At 40.4% G+C, this 18,542-nt stretch overlaps 1 long non-coding RNA gene across 1 annotated transcript; it reads left to right on the top strand.

The window, feature by feature from the left end:
* The first annotated feature begins 575 nt into the window (after positions 1-575).
* On the top strand, positions 576-17,202 carry LOC308060459. The gene is made up of 2 exons (XR_013926742.1): positions 576-7,902; positions 8,042-17,202. It is a non-coding gene; the product is annotated as an uncharacterized lncRNA (long non-coding RNA).
* Positions 17,203-18,542: the final 1,340 nt, after the last annotated feature.

Here is an 18,542-nt window from a genome sequence, read left to right as displayed (position 1 = left end):
CATTTTCCACTGACTTGTTTCTTACATGTATTTTGATCAAAAAAGATTGCCTTGTAATCTTCTGAAGGTGGCATTTTTTTATTCTTTCCTCTAAATCTTTGTGATTTCAACATAAAAGAAAATATTATTCTAAGAAGCAGTTAATTTCCTTTAATGAATCTTATCTGGCTTGGATAAACAAAAAGTGTTAATCCTGGTATCTTTTTCTTTTTTCTTACAAAGTGGTGGGATTTTTTTTTTAGGTTGGTTGGTTTCTTTCAGTTTTAAAGACTATTTTTTAAGCTCGCAGTGATCTTTATTGTTTTTTAAAATATCTTTTCACTGAAGTTTTCAGTGATGGGCTTTTGTGGAGAAAAAACATTTTTTTTCAGGCAAACAATGTTTTTTTATACATTATATAAAAATTATATAAAAATGTATAAAAATTATGTTGAATTATTTAGCCAAGCTAGTTGAATTTTTTTGTGCTATTGCCTTCAAAATTATTCATAAAATACAATCCAAAACAGTCTTGTGTACACATGCATGTAAGCTTATCAGCAGCCTGGGCTCTGGTATATCCAGGTATCCAGCCATGGCATTTGAAACAATGACCTGTGTAGCAGTCAGTACTGAGGAAGACACTATCACCTTCCCAAAGAGCTAGTGGTCTTAAAATGCAAAGCCAACCAGAACTGGAGATGTTTAAAAAGGATCTCAAATCAAGAACGAAGTGAAGTGTTCATGCAGAACCTGTCCCGAGTATTATATGAGAACAAGAGAGCCCAAAGCTTTGTTCAGGGTCAGAACAGGTGTATCACCCTAGAACAAGCAAACGGGGATCCCATAGCAGATCTGGGGCTGAACTTTTATGTAATGATGAAGAAGCACATAACTTCCCATGCTTCGGCTTCTCCCGCTGCAGGTGGAAAATGATGCACTACCTTTCCCTTGATGAAGTATTTTGAGATGGATGTAGAGCAGACCCTAAGAGCCTCTTACTGTCAGGAAAAAGAGATGAGGAACCCTGCCAGAGCTCCTATCTGTGGTCATAAGTGAACAAAGGTGTCCTCCTAGGCAAACGATCTGGCTGAGAAATGTTCTGTGCATGCAGTAGAATTTGAGCTAAGTGTACGGAGCTACACTGATTACACTTTCCTTGAAAATGTCTTTTGATCTCTGGCCTCCAAATTGCATCAACCCTCTTCCCTTCTGAGAAAAAGTTTTTCGGTTCTCAGAAACAGCCAGCGCTCAGTGAGGCTGCTTGTGAACTTTTGCTCTAGTGGAGGCATAAGCAGGGGGAACTAGAAATGCTCAGGAGTTTTCTGGGCTTTTGTTTTATGCATAGCAGATCTGTATTGGTGATTTTTATTTCCTTTACCCTGCCCCATTTTTGTCTAGTCAGCTTGAGGAACAGATGTAGGCTTTCGTCCAGCAGTGTGTAACATGATAAATATGCATTCTGTGTTCTAATGCCTGGCGTGGTGTCCTCTGGAAATAGCCTTGAACAACGACAACTATACTTGGCATTTGGAGGAATCAGCTGGGCTATCTAGGGATCATGAGGTCCAAATAGGAGAACTGCAAGCCCAGGAAAGGTTTTTTCCATCAGAGCTGACTTGTTCCAGCCTTACTTTTGCTGACATATCTGAAATCCACTATCAGGAATCCCTCTTTCTGTTCCTCACAGTTATTAGACAAACTTAGGGAATGCTGTGGAGGGTGACCTCACAGATTAAGCACTTCTATCCAGTTTTCTTGGAAGCAGGGTAATTCTGGGTGCCAAATGCAAATTTATAACTTGGAGTCTTGCAGAACAATAAGAAAAAAAAAAAAAGAGCACTTTTAACTGAATTTACAGCGAGTTATACATTTGGAATTCAGATCACTCGGAAATGAGCTTGGCAGATTCTGACTGTGATAATGATGCTGAACTAGGGAAAATGATCTGGCCATACACCTAAGAGGTGAATCATGCTGCATCACAGGCTTATTTTTAATATAGGGAGGTAGTGTATCTCAAGCTTTTATATACACCTCCAACTTCTCACGTGGAGTTTTCGACACACTTCCCCCACCCACAAGTAGCTTTCTGTGAACTTAGACTGACATAACGTAGGATGTAGCACCTGGGTATGCTACTATTTATTGGATGCATTTTATGCTTATCTGGAAAAAGTACTGCAAATGACTCACTATTTCTATTTTTCCTTCAAGAAATTAGACACAATAAAAGTTCTCAGGAAGGAATCTTTATAGTATCCTTATCCTGCGTTGACATCCAGACTCCCTTGTGCTTTATATGTAATTTCAGTGACTAGTAACTTAGGAAATTTGGCACTTTCATCTCTAACTCATTGCTTCCGAAGCCACATTAATTTAGGCTTCAGCATATGTACAGAAGCAGCCTAGGTACCTAGCTGCTACTTAAGCAGCTGAAATCCAAATAGGAAGCGGCATACCATCAAGGCGTTTGACTAGCCATGACGTAGTTGGCTTCAACCCATCTTTGTCTACAGCAACATCCTGCTGGGTATATGCAGTGGCAGGACTTCAGCCATCTGTGGAAACATACAGCTAAAATAGGAGGCATCCTCCGAGATTAGACCCGTCAGCTAAGCAAGGCTTTTCAGGCTCTCGGGTTTAGACCTAGATTTACTGAACTTGCCCTAATGGCCCACACACAGCATGCACACCTTCCTTTGAGTTTGCACCCTTAGACACACTGGTAAACATTCTTTAATACGTATTACATTTTAATATGAGGTAAATGTAAGCTGCCTATGACAGGAAAGGCTGGCCTGGTTTCCAAAGGTGCTGGTCATCACACAGGAGAGTTCATCACTGCTGAAAATCAAGACTTTTTTTACTGACATTGTGGCATATGGGCTAGGGGAGGATTTTCAAAGGCTAAAGATAATTTACTCAAAGGCAGTTAACTGCCACTAGTACTTCTAAAATCCCCCTTATTCCCCTTCCTACACAAATACATCTATTAATCATTAACCCCTAAACTTCCACACAGTGGGTATGTTTCAGATCTGGTACACTCTCTGGAAGGAACTGCAAGTTCAAACAGTCTGGAGAACGACTGCTGATGAATCTCTGTGGGCTTGCTTTCTTTTCCACTAGAAATTTATTTTCATACTGCTTTTACTGACCTGCTAGTAATTGCTATTAGAGGCAGGAGAGGAAGACTTCTGGCCTGACCCTGGCCATTTGTACATTCCTGTTCTTAGCTCTATATACTAACGCTGTCTCTGGATTATGCAATTAATAAGTTACAGAGGATATGGAGATTTAATTACACTAAAAAGAGGAAGATGATGTCATTGATTATTTTAAGATGGAAACATCTGAAAAAGGCATAAGCAGTGAGAATTTCTTCTCCATAAGCAACATGCTTAGGACTTGAACAGCTAGACTATGAATTACTATTAATGTAGAATGAATTCATTTTCCAGATGTTACATCAGCACTGAACCCAAAGAATGTTATCTCAGCTGGAGTAATACACAATTGTACTTACTGAAATAACTTAAGCTTATGAGCATTGTAGCCTGCTTACAAAACCCCAATTAGTTACCTGGGTTATGCACTTTTCAACCAGGAAAAGAAAAACAGTTGATTAACGTGAGAAAATTAATATTTTAGGTAAGCCTAAATGAGTGATGTGAGAGCGGCTCTTTTTAAAAAAATACAGGCATGAAAATGACAGAATGAGTCATGTCAAATTTTTGACCCAAAGTTAATTTTATTTAATTATCTAAGGGCTGTTATGTATCTGCTTTATATGTCTACCGCATACTTGTATAGCTGTGTATGCTATAGTTACATATCTATGGAAGTGAAAGGAAATGTTTTTAAATTTGAGAAACCATCTTACTGTGTGTGCTTTTGACCTCAGGAATACAAACCATTTAAGCTTATTACAAATACATAACAACAAGATTGATCTTCCCTCAAAGCATTGTAGTCACTTATCCCTGAACCAAAGTTCCTGACTGCTTGGAGATCTTTATCTTACCACATTAAGATGAAAATTCACTGGACACAACTGATCAAAATGATTTTTTTCAATATGCTCAGACAAAACTCGTTTTTTACAAATGCCTTGACAGATCTTAGCTTCCTAAAGGCTTACTGCATGTCAGAAAGTTTTTCAGGTCACAGTTCTGTTCTGTGGGGACACATCTGATCCCTGTCATAACATGTCTTGTTTTCTTTGAGCATACCCTCTGTTACCTCTTGGACACACTGAAGAGGTGCTGGGGAGGTAAACAGTCACAAATGTGTCCCATTGCTCCCATCAATAGGTTCACCTCTGTATTATACAATGTTGTAGATGTTAAATCAACACCATAATTGTCCCTGTAAACTTATTTTAAACTCTATTTTGTAGAGCAGAGGAAAAAGAAGATCTGGATCTTCTCAACTAGAAGAGAGAGCAACACATCCCTTTAACAAAAGTTCCTGTCTGCTTCTTAAACAAACTACAAGAGCACAAAAATCCCAAGATATTTTATTTTATCTCCTTTGAGGTGCAGTCCTTTAGTGTGTCTGTTCTGATACACTGACGGAAAGTTATTAGTCTGACTTACAGTTGGTTGCATTTCTGTCAACTTAAAATACTGATTTAATGCTCATCAGTAATATCTAAACATCTTAACAGGTTACCATTATTCAGCTGAGCTTTATTCCTGCTGATACAGATTTAGAAGAGCTATCACTTAATGAATATTTGCCTTAAGTCAAATACAATTAAAGCCACAGATGTGGAGATATATTTTTTTTTTTGAGCCATATGTATGTATGCAAAATGTATACAAAATACTGCAAAATGTTAACAATATGTTTGAAACAAATGAATTGGAATAAGAATCTGGACTTGGTTATCCATAAAGAACCCTCTTTCTCTTGGGAAAGAGAGTTTTCAGCAAGCTTGTAAACAGAGAAGAACCATCACATGGTTTACATTATAATTTCTCCTACCAGCTTTCTCTTTCAAAATGAGGTACTTATTCTAAGATTATATGTTTTTGACTTAATGTGTTAGAGAAATAAGAATAAAATATTGAAACCTTTGTGCTCATGATTAGACCAAATTGAGTCTGATCAACTAGAACTTTAGGAATTCCAGGTATGCTTCAAATCTCCCATGGAAGATGAAGGGGAAAGAAATCAACCCACTACAGTCATCAAGGCTTTTAAAAAAGAGTAAGGAAAAAAAGAAGAATGATCCTGTGATTAAGACATTTGATTCATGTCTTGGCTTGATTTCTTCCTTGGTTTGAATGATTTTACAGTTAAGGTTTAACCTCTTTGTGCCTCAGTTTCCCATTAGTAAAACAGGCAATGATTAAATCCTTCTTTTCCCACCGTTTATGTTACAAATCTTCCCAAGCAGGAATCCATCCAGAATGTGTGCACACAAAGGAAGCTCCTAACACTTGGGTTCTGAAAATTGGTAATATTCCTGTAGGAGCATGGAGACTGCTGTCAAGAGGTGTGCTTCACTTTAATCCCATATTCAAACCCTTTTACATGGAGACTAAAGGCTAAATTCAGAAAAATATGCGTGCCAAAATCCCAAATTGCAATAACAAAATACAACTTTCTCCAGGGGCTGCTTGAAGGAGTACCTAAAGCCTACAAGTAGGTGAGTTACTAGCAGGCTGTTGAAGAAAAAGAATATAGGAACTAATGAGAGGTAGAAACAAGCCTCTGGTATTTAACCTCCTCTCTAATAAGGCAAAGTCTATAAGGCACCAGGCCATGCTTAATGTTTTACTCCAGCTGACGTCTGCACCTCCTCCTTGAATATGTTGGGTATTTTGAATATGTTGTACAGATGTACTTGCTGTCCCAGATTCTGCTGCAAAAACTTTGCACTGAAGCTGGGTATTGCAATATGTGGACTTGGTGCAACTTTCCTATGCAAAGGGAGGAAACTATTTTTTCAGTGAGGGTGGGCTTGTCAAGTCCTGAAAACTGCTAATGACTTTGCTGCTTGAAAAGCAATGAAACCAAAGAGTGTTATCACTCAGGCCACTGGTTCATGCTGGAGATGACTGAAATTTAACATCAAAATTAAAACTGTGTTAATTAATATGCTTGTATTGGGAGTAAAACTCTATCCGAGTAATGTATGATGGGATATCACCCTGTTCATTGCAAAAGCCCCATCCATGAAGAATCATTGCAGCCACCACTGGAGAAGATTTTTAACCAGCCTTTCCATCTGATGGAAAGGAGGCTAAGTGTGTGTGAGAGGGAATAATAATTATTTTCTCTGACCCCCTATCTTCCCAGTGCATTAGAAGGGAGGGATTTTTAATGGTCAGGTTAGGATGGTTAGGATGGAGATATGCACATAGCAAGAGGTGCATTGACTGATACCCTTTTCATTTCCAGAAGGTTTTTTGAAGATTTCACTTTGACTTCACAAATCATCTTAACCAGCATTTTTAGGACAAAGTTCTAAGGGGAAGCAAAAGTCTAATGTACTTTCCAAGTGGTGTAGAGATCATTTTGTCTTTAAAGATATCTGATTTCTATAGCAAGGGAGGAGATTATTTTACACCATATGGTAGCTGTCCTGTGATGTCATAGTGATTAATGACAGGATCAGTTGGATGCTCCAGTGGCATAACAAATGGCCTGGGTTTCCTGTAATGGCAAACAGTTACACGCTCATACTAGGACCCTGCAATTAACTGCGCTCTAGTCTCGGCTCCCCCTGGGCTTAAGAACTATAAAATGAATGCAAAGACTACTACCAACTTCATGAGGATGTGGGTCAAGCATTCTGTGACTTTTGGCAGATACCTTAGACTGTGGATATCTGTTTCCCATCTGTAAAACTGATATTATAATTAGCCGCTCACAGGCTTGATGTACAATTAACTGGTTGAAGGTCTGTGAAACCTTTGTAGAAGAAAAATATGAAGTGGAAATAACATATTTTGGGGAAATTATCTGTGTATTTTAAACTCTGTATCATATACTGAAGAACCTCCAGCACTCTCTGTCTAATGTTCTCTTTTAAATGCACAAAGTTTAATTGGCCTCACGATTATTTGTCAGATAAAAAGAAGTCGTCTTCTTTAAACACTTTGTGTTCTACTTTATGTCAAAGATTTTTGGGGCAATCATATTTCTCTGCCTGAAATAATTCTGGGAGCAGATAAAGTATTCCTACAGTACTGACACAAAGCAATACAAAGAATGATCCGTTTCTTCCAATTATTGATAGCTTGATGACTGTCATTTTAGCTTTATGCCACACGTAAAGACACACATGATTTGTCATTAGCTGATGAAAAAATAACCCAAACAACTGAAAAACTTTCTTTTCTTGATCCAGTCTTTACCTATGGTTTTCTTCAGTCTTTCCTGAACATTATGGTCAAAACTACAGTCTTGGGCATATGCTGTATTTGGCATCAGGCTTTGCATTTATCTATCTGCTGAGGCTCTTTGAACCCAGGATCTTAAAATGATTTATCTTTTCAGCCTGTGTTTCTCTATCTTTAATGATAGCAGCGTAATATTAATAGGTCATTTCATTATACTTCAATACCTCTTTTCCACTGCTGGTTACTGGACAGTTCAGTCAGCAAATTTAAAGATTCTGTTGCTGCTGGCATCAGGCTTTACTAAAACAAAACCTAACATTTTTGTTTGTTTTAAGTTCTTTCCTTTAGCAAAAAGTGAGTGCTCCTGGGTTGTGAAGAGAGTGCTCGAAGGCTGACATGTTTGGACTGTCAGCCTAATATGTTATGATTTTCTTGAATAAATCACACCTCTGACTGGTTTCTGGATCTTGCAGTGTACGACTGTGTAAGTGCTTCGCACCGGTAAGAGGAGCTCACCCAAAACTCTCCTATGCTACTAATAATCGATTGCAACAGCATCCTGGAGGTAAGAAAAAACCTGCATTTGTACAGACATTTTACTTCAGGTTGGGTGATGGGAAGAGTACAGATATGAACATTGTGCACTGTATAAACTAACACATAGATTCATGTTTTCCCCTGTTCACTCACTGTTTTTGTGACAGGTTTGGAAGTGAGATGAACACACAAGTTTCAAATAATTCATAGAAGTGAAGATGGAACATTCACACAGCTCACGTTCCAGTGATGACACCCTAGCTGATGTCTGGAGGATACCCGGTGCCAGACACAGCGATGGGAGGAGATGGAGGTAAACACAGCCCATTGGCTGGCTTAATTTTGTTCCTTGCTACTCATGCAAAGACATCAATCCCTGCTTGCTCACAGCAATGTCTTTTACATTGTTCAGAAGTGATGGTTAATGGCTACTTTGACGGGCAGGAGAGTGTATAAAGCAGATCACAGCTCTGATTTTGCAATGACAGTGCTGGTGGGGTTTTCATAGTAAAATTGCACACATCCCATGAATGCTCTCCTGGCTTTTTTCTGATCGTTTTTATGTGACAATCCAAAGATATTGTCAGCTGAATTTGCTTTACCAGGGTAATTTACAACTTTTTTGTTAGTGAACTCTGAATTGGTACCTCAGCTTTTGTAGAGGATGGGTATTCCTTCCTACTCTTAATTCATCTCGTGTAGCTATTGAGTGACAGGGGTTGTGTTAATTTATGATTGGACACCGGAACCTGAAATAAAAAGTGGAAAGGGAGAGACAAGAGACTTTCAAAGCATGAAATTAAAACCTTTGGGCTATGACTTAACTTACTACTTATTTTTCTCATTTTGTTGCCATCAATATTTTTGTTCTATTCTTGATGTGATGTGTTTCACAGGGCATGATTTGGGGCCTTTTGGCTCTTTGTTTTCATGTGATATGTGGGGTATTTTTAATTAGTTTGTATTATAACCAATGCTTTGTCTGTTCTTATTCAGGTATGTGCTATTAATTGTCTTTATTAGAGCTATAAACATTTCTGAGATATTTAAATGTAGTTCCCCTTTAACTTGCACAGGGATCAGGTCTGAGTAAATAGAAAATGTACATTTTTGGGGAAGCCTGAGAGCCAGAAATCTGCTGCCTCTACGCTAAAAAGGTTCAGGGCGCCAGCATGGCCATTGACTAACAGTCAAGGAAATCATCAAAGCTGATCACTTTTCCTGGCAGTTTTGACCTGGGCCAGCCAACAGTCTGCCAGGCAGTGCCTGGGCCCAGCGTGTGGGACAGGACAGGACAGGACACTGTCAGGGTGGGACAGGACAAGGGCATTTTGCATGATGGACCAAGCAATGCTGTTCAGCTTCTCTGGAAGGGAAATAGCGGTGGGCCATATGAATCAAAGTCTCTCTGTCTGCCACATGGGAAAAGAAGAGGTGCAGGACATTTTTTGTTTTAATTAGTATTAAGAGTAACCTTTAAGAGCAAAGAAGGAAAACAGAAGGACAAGGTGTAAAATAGATGAAATTAACTCTGGGATATATTTCTTAACCTACTTTTATGAACTTTGGTGAAGGAGGAAAATATGAAGTGAATTATTTATTTTCATGACCTCCTGTCCTTAAATGTACTTGAAGTTGTGAAGGTCTAGAAATGATGCTTAGGGGTTAGAGAGAACTACCAGGAGATCTTATTTATGTTCCTCATTCTGCTGAATGGCAGAGCTCAGAGGGTTGTGAGCAACAACAGAGGCTAGCTGGAGGCCTGTATCTAGTGGCGTTCCCCAGAGGTCAGTGCTGCCTCCAACGTTGTTCAACTTATTTATTCATCAGTAACCTGGACAAAGGGGCAGAAGGCACCCTCAGCAGTTTGCTGATGGTACAAAACTGGGAGGAGTGGCTGATACTGCAGAAGGCTGTGCTGCCATTCAGCAAGACCTGGACAGGCTGGAGGGTTGGACAGAGAGGAACCCAATGAAGTTCAGTAAAGGCAAGTGTAGGTTCCTGCACCTGGGGAGGGACAACCCTATGTACTAGTACAGGCTGGGGCTGACCTGCTGGAAGGCAGCTCTGTGGAGAAGGACCTGAGAGTCCGGGTGAACAGAGAGGTCAACCTGATCCAGCAGTGTGCCCTGGTGGCCAAGAAGGCCAATGGGACCCTGGGGTGCGTGGCCACCTTAGGAGAAGCGTGGCCAGCAGATCGAGGGTGGTGATCCTTCCACTCTGCTCTGCCATGGTGAGGCTGTGTCTGGAGTGCTGTGTCCAGTTCTGGGCTCCCCAGCTCAAGAGGGACGGGGAACTACTGGGGAGGGTCCAGCGGAGGGCTATGAAGATGATGAGGGGGCTGGAACATCTCCCTGATGAGGAAAGGCTGAGAGAGCTGGGCCTGTGTAGCCTGGAGAAGAGAAGACTGAGAGGAGATCTTACCAATGTCTACAAATATCTTAAAGATAAGTGTCAGGAGGATGGGGCCAGGCTCTTTTCAGTGGTGCCCAGTGACAGGACAAGGGGCAACAGGCACAAATTGAAACAGAGGAAGTTCCTCCTGAATATGAGGAAGACCTTCTTTACTTTGAGGGTGACAGAGCACTGGCACAGGCTGCCCAGAGAGGCTGTGAGGTCTCCTTCTCTGGAGACATTAAAAACTCACCTGGAAGTGACTCTGTGCAGCCTGCTGTAAGAGACCCTGCTTTAGCAGGGGGTTAGACTAGATGACCTCCAGAAAGCCCCTTCCAACCCTGACCATTCCATGATTCTGTGATTCCACCATTCCAAAATAAGACCCTAACAACCTCTTTCTCTTGTCTGTAATGCAGTGACAGCTTTTTCTCCTTTCTTTTTTGTCTATCATCTTCTACATAGATTTCCCTTTTGAAGTATGGCATGGTTTACTGGCAGTAAGTCCATAGCAGTGACTGCTGTGAACTGCTGCAACACCAGTTATGACTTACAATTTCATGAAATCATGATTTGAAACCATTTATGTTATTTACAATAATTCTGAAGTGCCAAGCATCTCAGAGGGTGAGTGTGAGGCAAAACCACAGTCAAAAAGGCACGAAGGATTGTTACTGCTTGAAGATTTGCTTCTTGGCTTTCTGTGGTGTCATCAGGTTCTACTACTGCCTTGTCAAAAATGTTGTAGATATGTAAGAAAGCTCAAAGGTGCTATAAACTCATTCTGCTAGTTCAGATCTATTCAAAATATTCTCTTTGCACCAGATTTAATGTTTTGATAGAAGAGGCATCATCTGTTTCCTGCAACAGCATAAAACCATAAAATCAGTATAAATTCTGCAGGTTTTCCTGCAGTGAGTTCAACAATCATGAACCCATTCCAATTGAGATCAGAACTGATGTTTGAGCTGTAAGGAACAGACACTTTATTCGCAATCAGGGAACTACAGCACGAGTGGCAACTGGGTTTGTCCAATAAATAATGCCTTTCAAACAAGTTAGGACTCACATTTCTGCAAGAGGGAAGCCAGGGATTCAGCTGATCTTGTGACAAGCATGAATGTTAAAAATTGAAAAGTCTGACTAGGAAGTTGTTAAGCTTTTTGCCTGTCTCTGTTTCTGAATGTTCACCTTTGGGCACAAACAGCATTGCTTTTCACAAGACTGATGCCCAGTCTACAGATCACGCAGTTCTGAGGGGTCCAAGGTTGAACTCTCCAGATTGTTAGTCATTTGGATTTAAAATCATATATGATTGCTGATATCAAATACATATATGATTGCTGACAGGAAACAGAACAAACTAGTTTGACTAATATCTTGCTATGACAACCCTGTTTTGTCTTATAAATTGTGGACAGCACATATAAGAGAACTCCAGAAATAAAGGAAACTTTACTCATTGTACAGACTCATGCCAAAGGATACAATTTTGTTCTTAACTAAGGAATCTTTATGGCCTTAATTCTCTTATGTATCAAGCTAATTCTGATCTCTGCTATACCAGGTTCAACTGAGATCCCTCCAAGCTCTGTAAACACAGTGTGTATTGCTCAATCAATGCATTATCAGCATGTTAAAAAAAAAAGCACAAATGGAATCTGAATGAACTCTTGGAATTTGTGATAGTTAGAAAGCAAAGTATTGATGTATGGTTAAAACTGAGACAGTTTTGGTGTATGAACGGCAGGACAATTTTTTCAAAAAGCTGTTTTGATGTTTTAGTAGGAAAAGGTTTCAATGATAACAACTGATACAGCCTGAAAGAGCATAATGTTGTAGATAAATACTTCGTCCTGTTCTGGACCACTCACTCTGCCGGGTTTGCACATATCTGACAGTCTTCAGAAGCTCTAGAACTCTGCAAAAGTCTCCTAATGTGAAGGAATGAGGTGAAGGCGATGAACTAGTTGCAATGAGTCTTGATAAACTATCAATGCAGTGCTCCTTGGTCTCACATCTACCTTTTATAGTGGAAACCCGGCCATGTGCTTCAATGCTCTCTTGGCACAAGATCTTGGTTTGCCTTAGCAGTTGGGCAGGGGGTCCAGGCTTGCTCAATGCTGTTGGGCAAAGGTAAGCTCTTGTTCATGCAGTCTGATAGAGTCAGGCTTGCACAGGGCTAAATGTGGTATGGTTTGCTCTGTTGAACACACATACTGAGCAGAGATCTTCTCAAACACAGGGGAGATACTCTGACCCTGAACTACAGCCAGGAACGTGGCTGAAAAAATGCAGGTCATAGGGTTTTGTGTGCTTAACCCAGCTTTCAGGTCCTTTCTTCCCTTTGAAACAGCAATTAGTATGGCATGAGTTCTCCAGTTCTCCTCCTTCATTAGTGTAAGGGCATGAAGGCAGAGGGAAATGAACCTGTCACAGGCATGGCCGAGAGAGGTCATGGATTTGTTCAGGAGACCCCTGCCCTTAGTTCCAGGTAGGCACAGTTTGAGCCATGCTTCTGATGACTAACATAAACTTTCAGCTATTATTTATCACTTTCATTACAAAGTTGAGGGAATTGTGTGTGTGAGAAAGCAGTGAGAAATTCCCACAGAAAACTTGGATTCAGGTTTTGTTGCTGCTTGTTATTTCCTGGTTGAATTGAAAGCACCATTTATTGTTATCCTGCCTGGGTGTCTATGAAAATTATTTGAGTCAGGGCCAGCAGCAACCCACTTCTTCTTTCCCATGTAGCTTTTCTTTGCCAGAGTCTTAAACTCCGAAGGGCTCCACTACAGAAATAATATTATTAACTCTAAGCACTCAGAAGTTTTTAATCAAGGACCCTAAAATTGTGAGACAGGCTTAAAATCCAGATATTCTATTAATAAATGATGGCTATATATATATATATATAACACTAAATAATTATCTATTTTGTCTTCTGTTTGTAAGACTGAAGAACACCCTTGATTAACATTTTAAAGCTTTTCCCTGCGATCATGCAGACTAGAATGTTGAGACTCTCATATATTTAAATTCCAGGATTTGGTACTTAAAGAGGAAATTTTTTTAAAATTACCTTTTCATGAGGGTTCTTGCACCATAGAAATTAAAGGATTTCCTTTTAGCTCCTCTATCTTGGTTAAGGAATTATGTTGGAAGCACTTCTTAAGATGACATGATTTGCAAACTAATTTATTTTGTTAAATGCAAGTATCCTGAAAAATCTGACTTTTAAGGAGTAACATCGAGACCAACAATTCTGTAAGAGTGAAGAAGGATAAGACAGTAAGCTGGGTAGTAACGTTGCTGCTGAAACAATCTGAAGAAAATAAATAAGCCAGCAACTAACCACCAGAGGTTTAGAAATCATTTCTCTTTGAGCAGACATTTCCTTTAACCTTTCAGAGATTTCTTTCATCAGTATGGGCAAGACAGAGGACTATTCTTGTAATGGTGCCAAACCCCACCGTAGCAATTCTAAAGGCACTAAATAAAATGTTTTATGTCAGGCAGATACAGGTTGAAACACTAGATTGAAATAATCTGCAGATTAAGGAAAAAGATGTGTTTGCTTACTTCCAGCTGGTTGCAACCTCTGTTATCAAGCAGAACAGAGACCAAATGCAACCAGCATCAAGCTTGAAGAAACTCAATATCTGAGCCTTATTTTCACTCTAGGCTCAGGACCATTTTGCTTAGACATATTTCAAACAACTGAATCATGCCCATCAAAGACACGAGCACCCTTGCTTGACTTACAGGAGAATGTTCTTCAAGAACACTCCAGTGGGGCAAGCTCCCACAAATATTTCCAAAACTTCAGAACCAGTGAAATGGCCCACACTTCATGCAGGTTTTTTCCCTACACCTCCGTCTCTGTTGCAAAATATATTTCACAGAAAGAAACTGCACTTCTAGTTCCCTGTGCAAAGAGAACCTGATTCATACCTAAATTAATGGCTCCCTGCTCAATGTAGTGTGTTGTTGTGGCTGTTAGGGTAGCCTCGGAAAGGTAGGCTGAGAAAAAGCCACCCCAGATAAACACAAATGAACTGACTAGTGAATCCAGCATTGTGGTCAGTTTTCTGGTCTACAAAACACATTCTCGCCTCCTGGTCTTGTTAGAGCTGGTTGTTTACAAGTCCATCAAGGCACACATGGAGAGCGCTCACGATAAATACCCCTGCTTCTTTCGTCAAGTGTATCCTTGTTGCCGTAAGCCCAGCGATGCGTGATAGGGCACATCTGTGATTTGTAAAGCAAAACTCACCAAGTGGCCCTGAGCCTCTGTCCATCACGCTCACACGTTCAGACTGAAAGCGATTAACTTCTCTGCAGAGATCCAAAACCTGTTAGTTCATGTATGGTGAGGAGAAGGATGACATGCTCCGAGCATTGCAAAGCGGGTGTGAGCTGAGCGTGTCCCTTGCATGTGCCCGGCTGTGTGTGTCAGCTACTGCCCTCTGCTGCACAGAGCCAGCAGCTAACGGCCAGCAACCTTCTTCGATCAACTAAGGTCGACAACTTCGGATCAGTTCGGATCCACACGCTCACGCTTTTGAAGCTGGAGACATTACTTCCCTCTTGCCAGCGGGATATTCAGAATCGCCGTGCTTTGCTCTGAGCCCACCATGAAACTTCTAGCAAGGTACAGCTTCCTTGAAGGGGTCTAGGGCTGGGCTTCTGCTCTGGAGCCTGGTGAGTACGCAGATCTCCTCAGCCAAAGCCAAAACTTGCCTGTACTTAAGCCATCCTCTCTACTACCCCAGCAGCAGGCAGAAACTTGGTCTGAATCCATATATGAATCCTGGGAACTGCAGTGGCAAGTGCTGTAGCCATGTCTTTAGAAAGACAGCACAACCCAAATGTTTAAGCTTATGAAGTTCCTCACTTTCTACCCCCAAGTTGAGAAGGAGAATTTCCTTCAGCCACCACTGGGCAGGCTGTGCCAGCTCCTGTGGGCAGCTTTTGCCAGACCACGGGCTTGGTCTTATGTCTGTACCTTCCCCATGCAGCAGGGAAGAGCAAGGCATGAACATCACCTCCTCTGAGAGAGAGGGAGAAGGGATGTCCTGCCTCGCTGGCCATCACTGCAAGGGCAAGGGCTGCCGTCTTTGAAGAGCTGCCTGAAGGGCTCAGTATTTGTATGTCTGAGGAGGATTCAGGGGAGTTTGAGTGTGCTGAGAAATCTTCAAGTTAGGAAAACCACAAAACGTGTGCGTTTGACAGTATTTGTGGACAGAAAGCATGGATTAGACTGTGCAGAGACCTGTAGGGGGTCTGGATACAGGAAAAGATTTTTCAACCTAACCTCTTCCAGTTCAGACTCTGAGTCTTCACCTACTGATAAGGTGGTAGTGAAGATGGCTTAAGTACAGGCAAATTTTGGCTTTGGCTGAGCTCAGCTGTGCACTTTCCAGACTCCAGACCAGCAGAAGACCTTGCAGTCTGCTCCCTGATGCTCATTCACACGTCTGCAGGAGATCACAGCCCTTGCTGATCTGCCAGCCAATTCGCTCCTCTGAATGCACCCTAACCTAACACAGGTGCAAAAAAGGTCAGCTAGCTGAAGCTGTTTAAAACAGATTTTGCTGGACTGGCTAATTCTGATTCAGATAATTTAAATAAGTAAATGTGTTGTAAGTAGCAAGCTGGAGCTGTGAAGAGGGCAGTGAAAAACTTCAAGGGTGCTGGGCTGAAGGGTGTCAGATCACAAAGTGCAATTATAACAGGACATACATTCAAGACCCAAAGACTGTTACGATAGCCAAAGCTCCTAATCTTTTCCTTCCTAAAGATTTAAATTTGCATGTGTATTTGTCAAAGTGTGCACATGCAGTAAGAATATGTACACAAACCGTGTGCCTGGACAAATGAGGGATTATGGAAAATGAACAGTAAGAAATGAAATTGCTCACAACTACACCTTGTCAAACCTTCCAAACTGGAATATTTTCTCTCTTCAAAGATTGTTACTTAAGACTCTTCAAATAGAATTCTCACATATTTATCTTGCATGTGGTTTTATTCCTTCCACCTGCTCTCCCTTCAAATAATTTATAACTGTGGCATCTGCAAATGTGAATTGATTTGAACTGTTTTAATGTGGTCTGGGGATATGAATAAGAAATAATGGTGCAATGCCGTGTTTACTAGTACATTTTCTGGTATGTGGTTCAAACAGTCAAATTCAGAAAAAAAATAAATATGGAAGTATCGTGGTTGTGTGAGCATACTGGATTACTGATGACACCAGCAGTACAAACCTATACTTAAAAACCACAGTTAACCAGGACCTTGCAAGTGACTGATCATTGGTTTTAAAGGACTGAACATTTTTGGCTAATAATTTTTCTGCCATTTCAAATTCACCCATTACCCTCCCTGTGACTTAAATCTCCCCTTTATTATTCTTCCAATACTCTCAGTGTTTTTATGATATCCATGAGAGTGGCTGGTCCTGGCTATATACTCTAAAGGTACATTCAGGACCTACCCCGATCCTCTAAGAAAAAATGAACATGTCTTTTTTATGGTTGGAATCCTGGTCTAGAATGACCACTGTATAAACATAAAGGATAAACGTGTGACTAGACAGGGTGGATTTCCATTGCACGGAGCCTTCTCTGACTAGCACTTCAAAACCTTCTGCACCTTTTTCTTACACAATTGGCCTCTGAGAAAGCTTATGTACAAATTCTGGGGTTTTGCTGCTGTTCCACTGTTTACCAGGGACAGTCATGTTGCACTTGCTCAGTGACCAAGGGCAAGACATTCTTGCATTAGCACCGTAAGCAGAAAGTGGCTGCATTGTGCCATATGAGTTTAAGGCACGTATAAAATATGAAGGAAGCTTGTCAACTCAGATTAACTTTGCAGACACCTCTTCTTCATCCCGTGTTGCAGAGGAAGGAAAAGAATCTGGGGGGTGGGGGGTGGGTAAAGAGTGTTTCTGTGAATATATGGCCTTGGCTGGGTGTGATCAACGTTACACTGCTCTTGTTCATCGACTACCAAAACTGACAAAACGGAGCAAGAAAAGTTGCTTCATTACAGCTCAAGTTACTAAGTGCGGTTCAAGGGGAGGCAGGTCCTTACAGATATTCCCTTCAAACATACAGATGCAAAAAACAGACTCTAAAAATAACAAACTGAGATTATACAAACAATTTCAACACCCAGTTCAGACATATTATTAAAAGAATATGTTCTTGATGGCAGCAGCTCAAATAAATCACTCTTACTGAGGCTGCATTGGCAGTTTAGAGCCTGAATCTCTTCTCTGATTTAAGAGAAGCTAGATTGATCATGTTTCTTTTTTTCCAAATAATTGTGGACTTGTTGCTAATGTAGGGCTTTTTTAAGTTTCTGATAGAAGTAAATAGTGAGGATGAACACTAGTTCTTTGTGGAAAATTGCCCTGCAGACTGGAGTTCTAATAATCTAATACAGAGCTAATAAAACCTGTACAGAAAAACAGGAGGGATGATACTGTGATATTATTTGTAAAGGCTGTGTGAGGCTCTGTGAAATATCTTGTATAAATAAGTACTTTCTCATTTTTAGAGCAGTTATAGGATGTGTTAAGCACATTGACTCTTTGTAATTATGGAGATATTTAAGGGAACTTTTTAAATTTGTGTGAAATGTAGAAAAAAATGGTTTTCATTTCCTTTTCAGCTGCATTTGGCATCTTACCTGAGTCTTTAGGCACTCTTTTTCCTCTGTGTCACTAAGCTTCTGATCTATCACGAACAGTGATGTATCATTACTTTGTGGGAAAAGAACTGTATCATGTCTGCTGGGAAGTCAAGTGCTGGTTACTGTTTTCTCTTTCAGGCACAGAACAGGAATTTGATGAATAATTAGGGCAAAATGATTTTATCATAGCAATTTGCTCTATTGGCTTTTCTGCATATTTGTTCACCCTGTATTTTTACATATTAACTTTTCCTGTGCTTTGGGAATGTACGTATGCATCATTCTTCACTGAGCTGTGTTCATAAAAGTCACTTCTCACCTTATTGCTTATGTACCTTTGAACTTACCATATTTCTACTGTATATAATACTCCTTCCCACCAAAGATAAACCTCTTAGAATTCTGCCCTGCATTCACATCTGATATTTTGGGGGTCTTAATGAGACTGAACTTCATTCAACATTGCATTGCACATCACAAAACTATTTGCTTCTGTGGAAATCAAAATAAAGTTAGTATAAAATGTTACCATGCTGATTCTGTAGCATTACAAGACTGCATCAAAAT

This window comes from Falco punctatus (assembly GCF_963210335.1).
Source record: "Falco punctatus genome assembly, chromosome: 3".
NCBI lineage: Eukaryota > Metazoa > Chordata > Aves > Falconiformes > Falconidae > Falco > Falco punctatus.
This window is presented reverse-complemented; position numbering and strand designations above follow the sequence as displayed.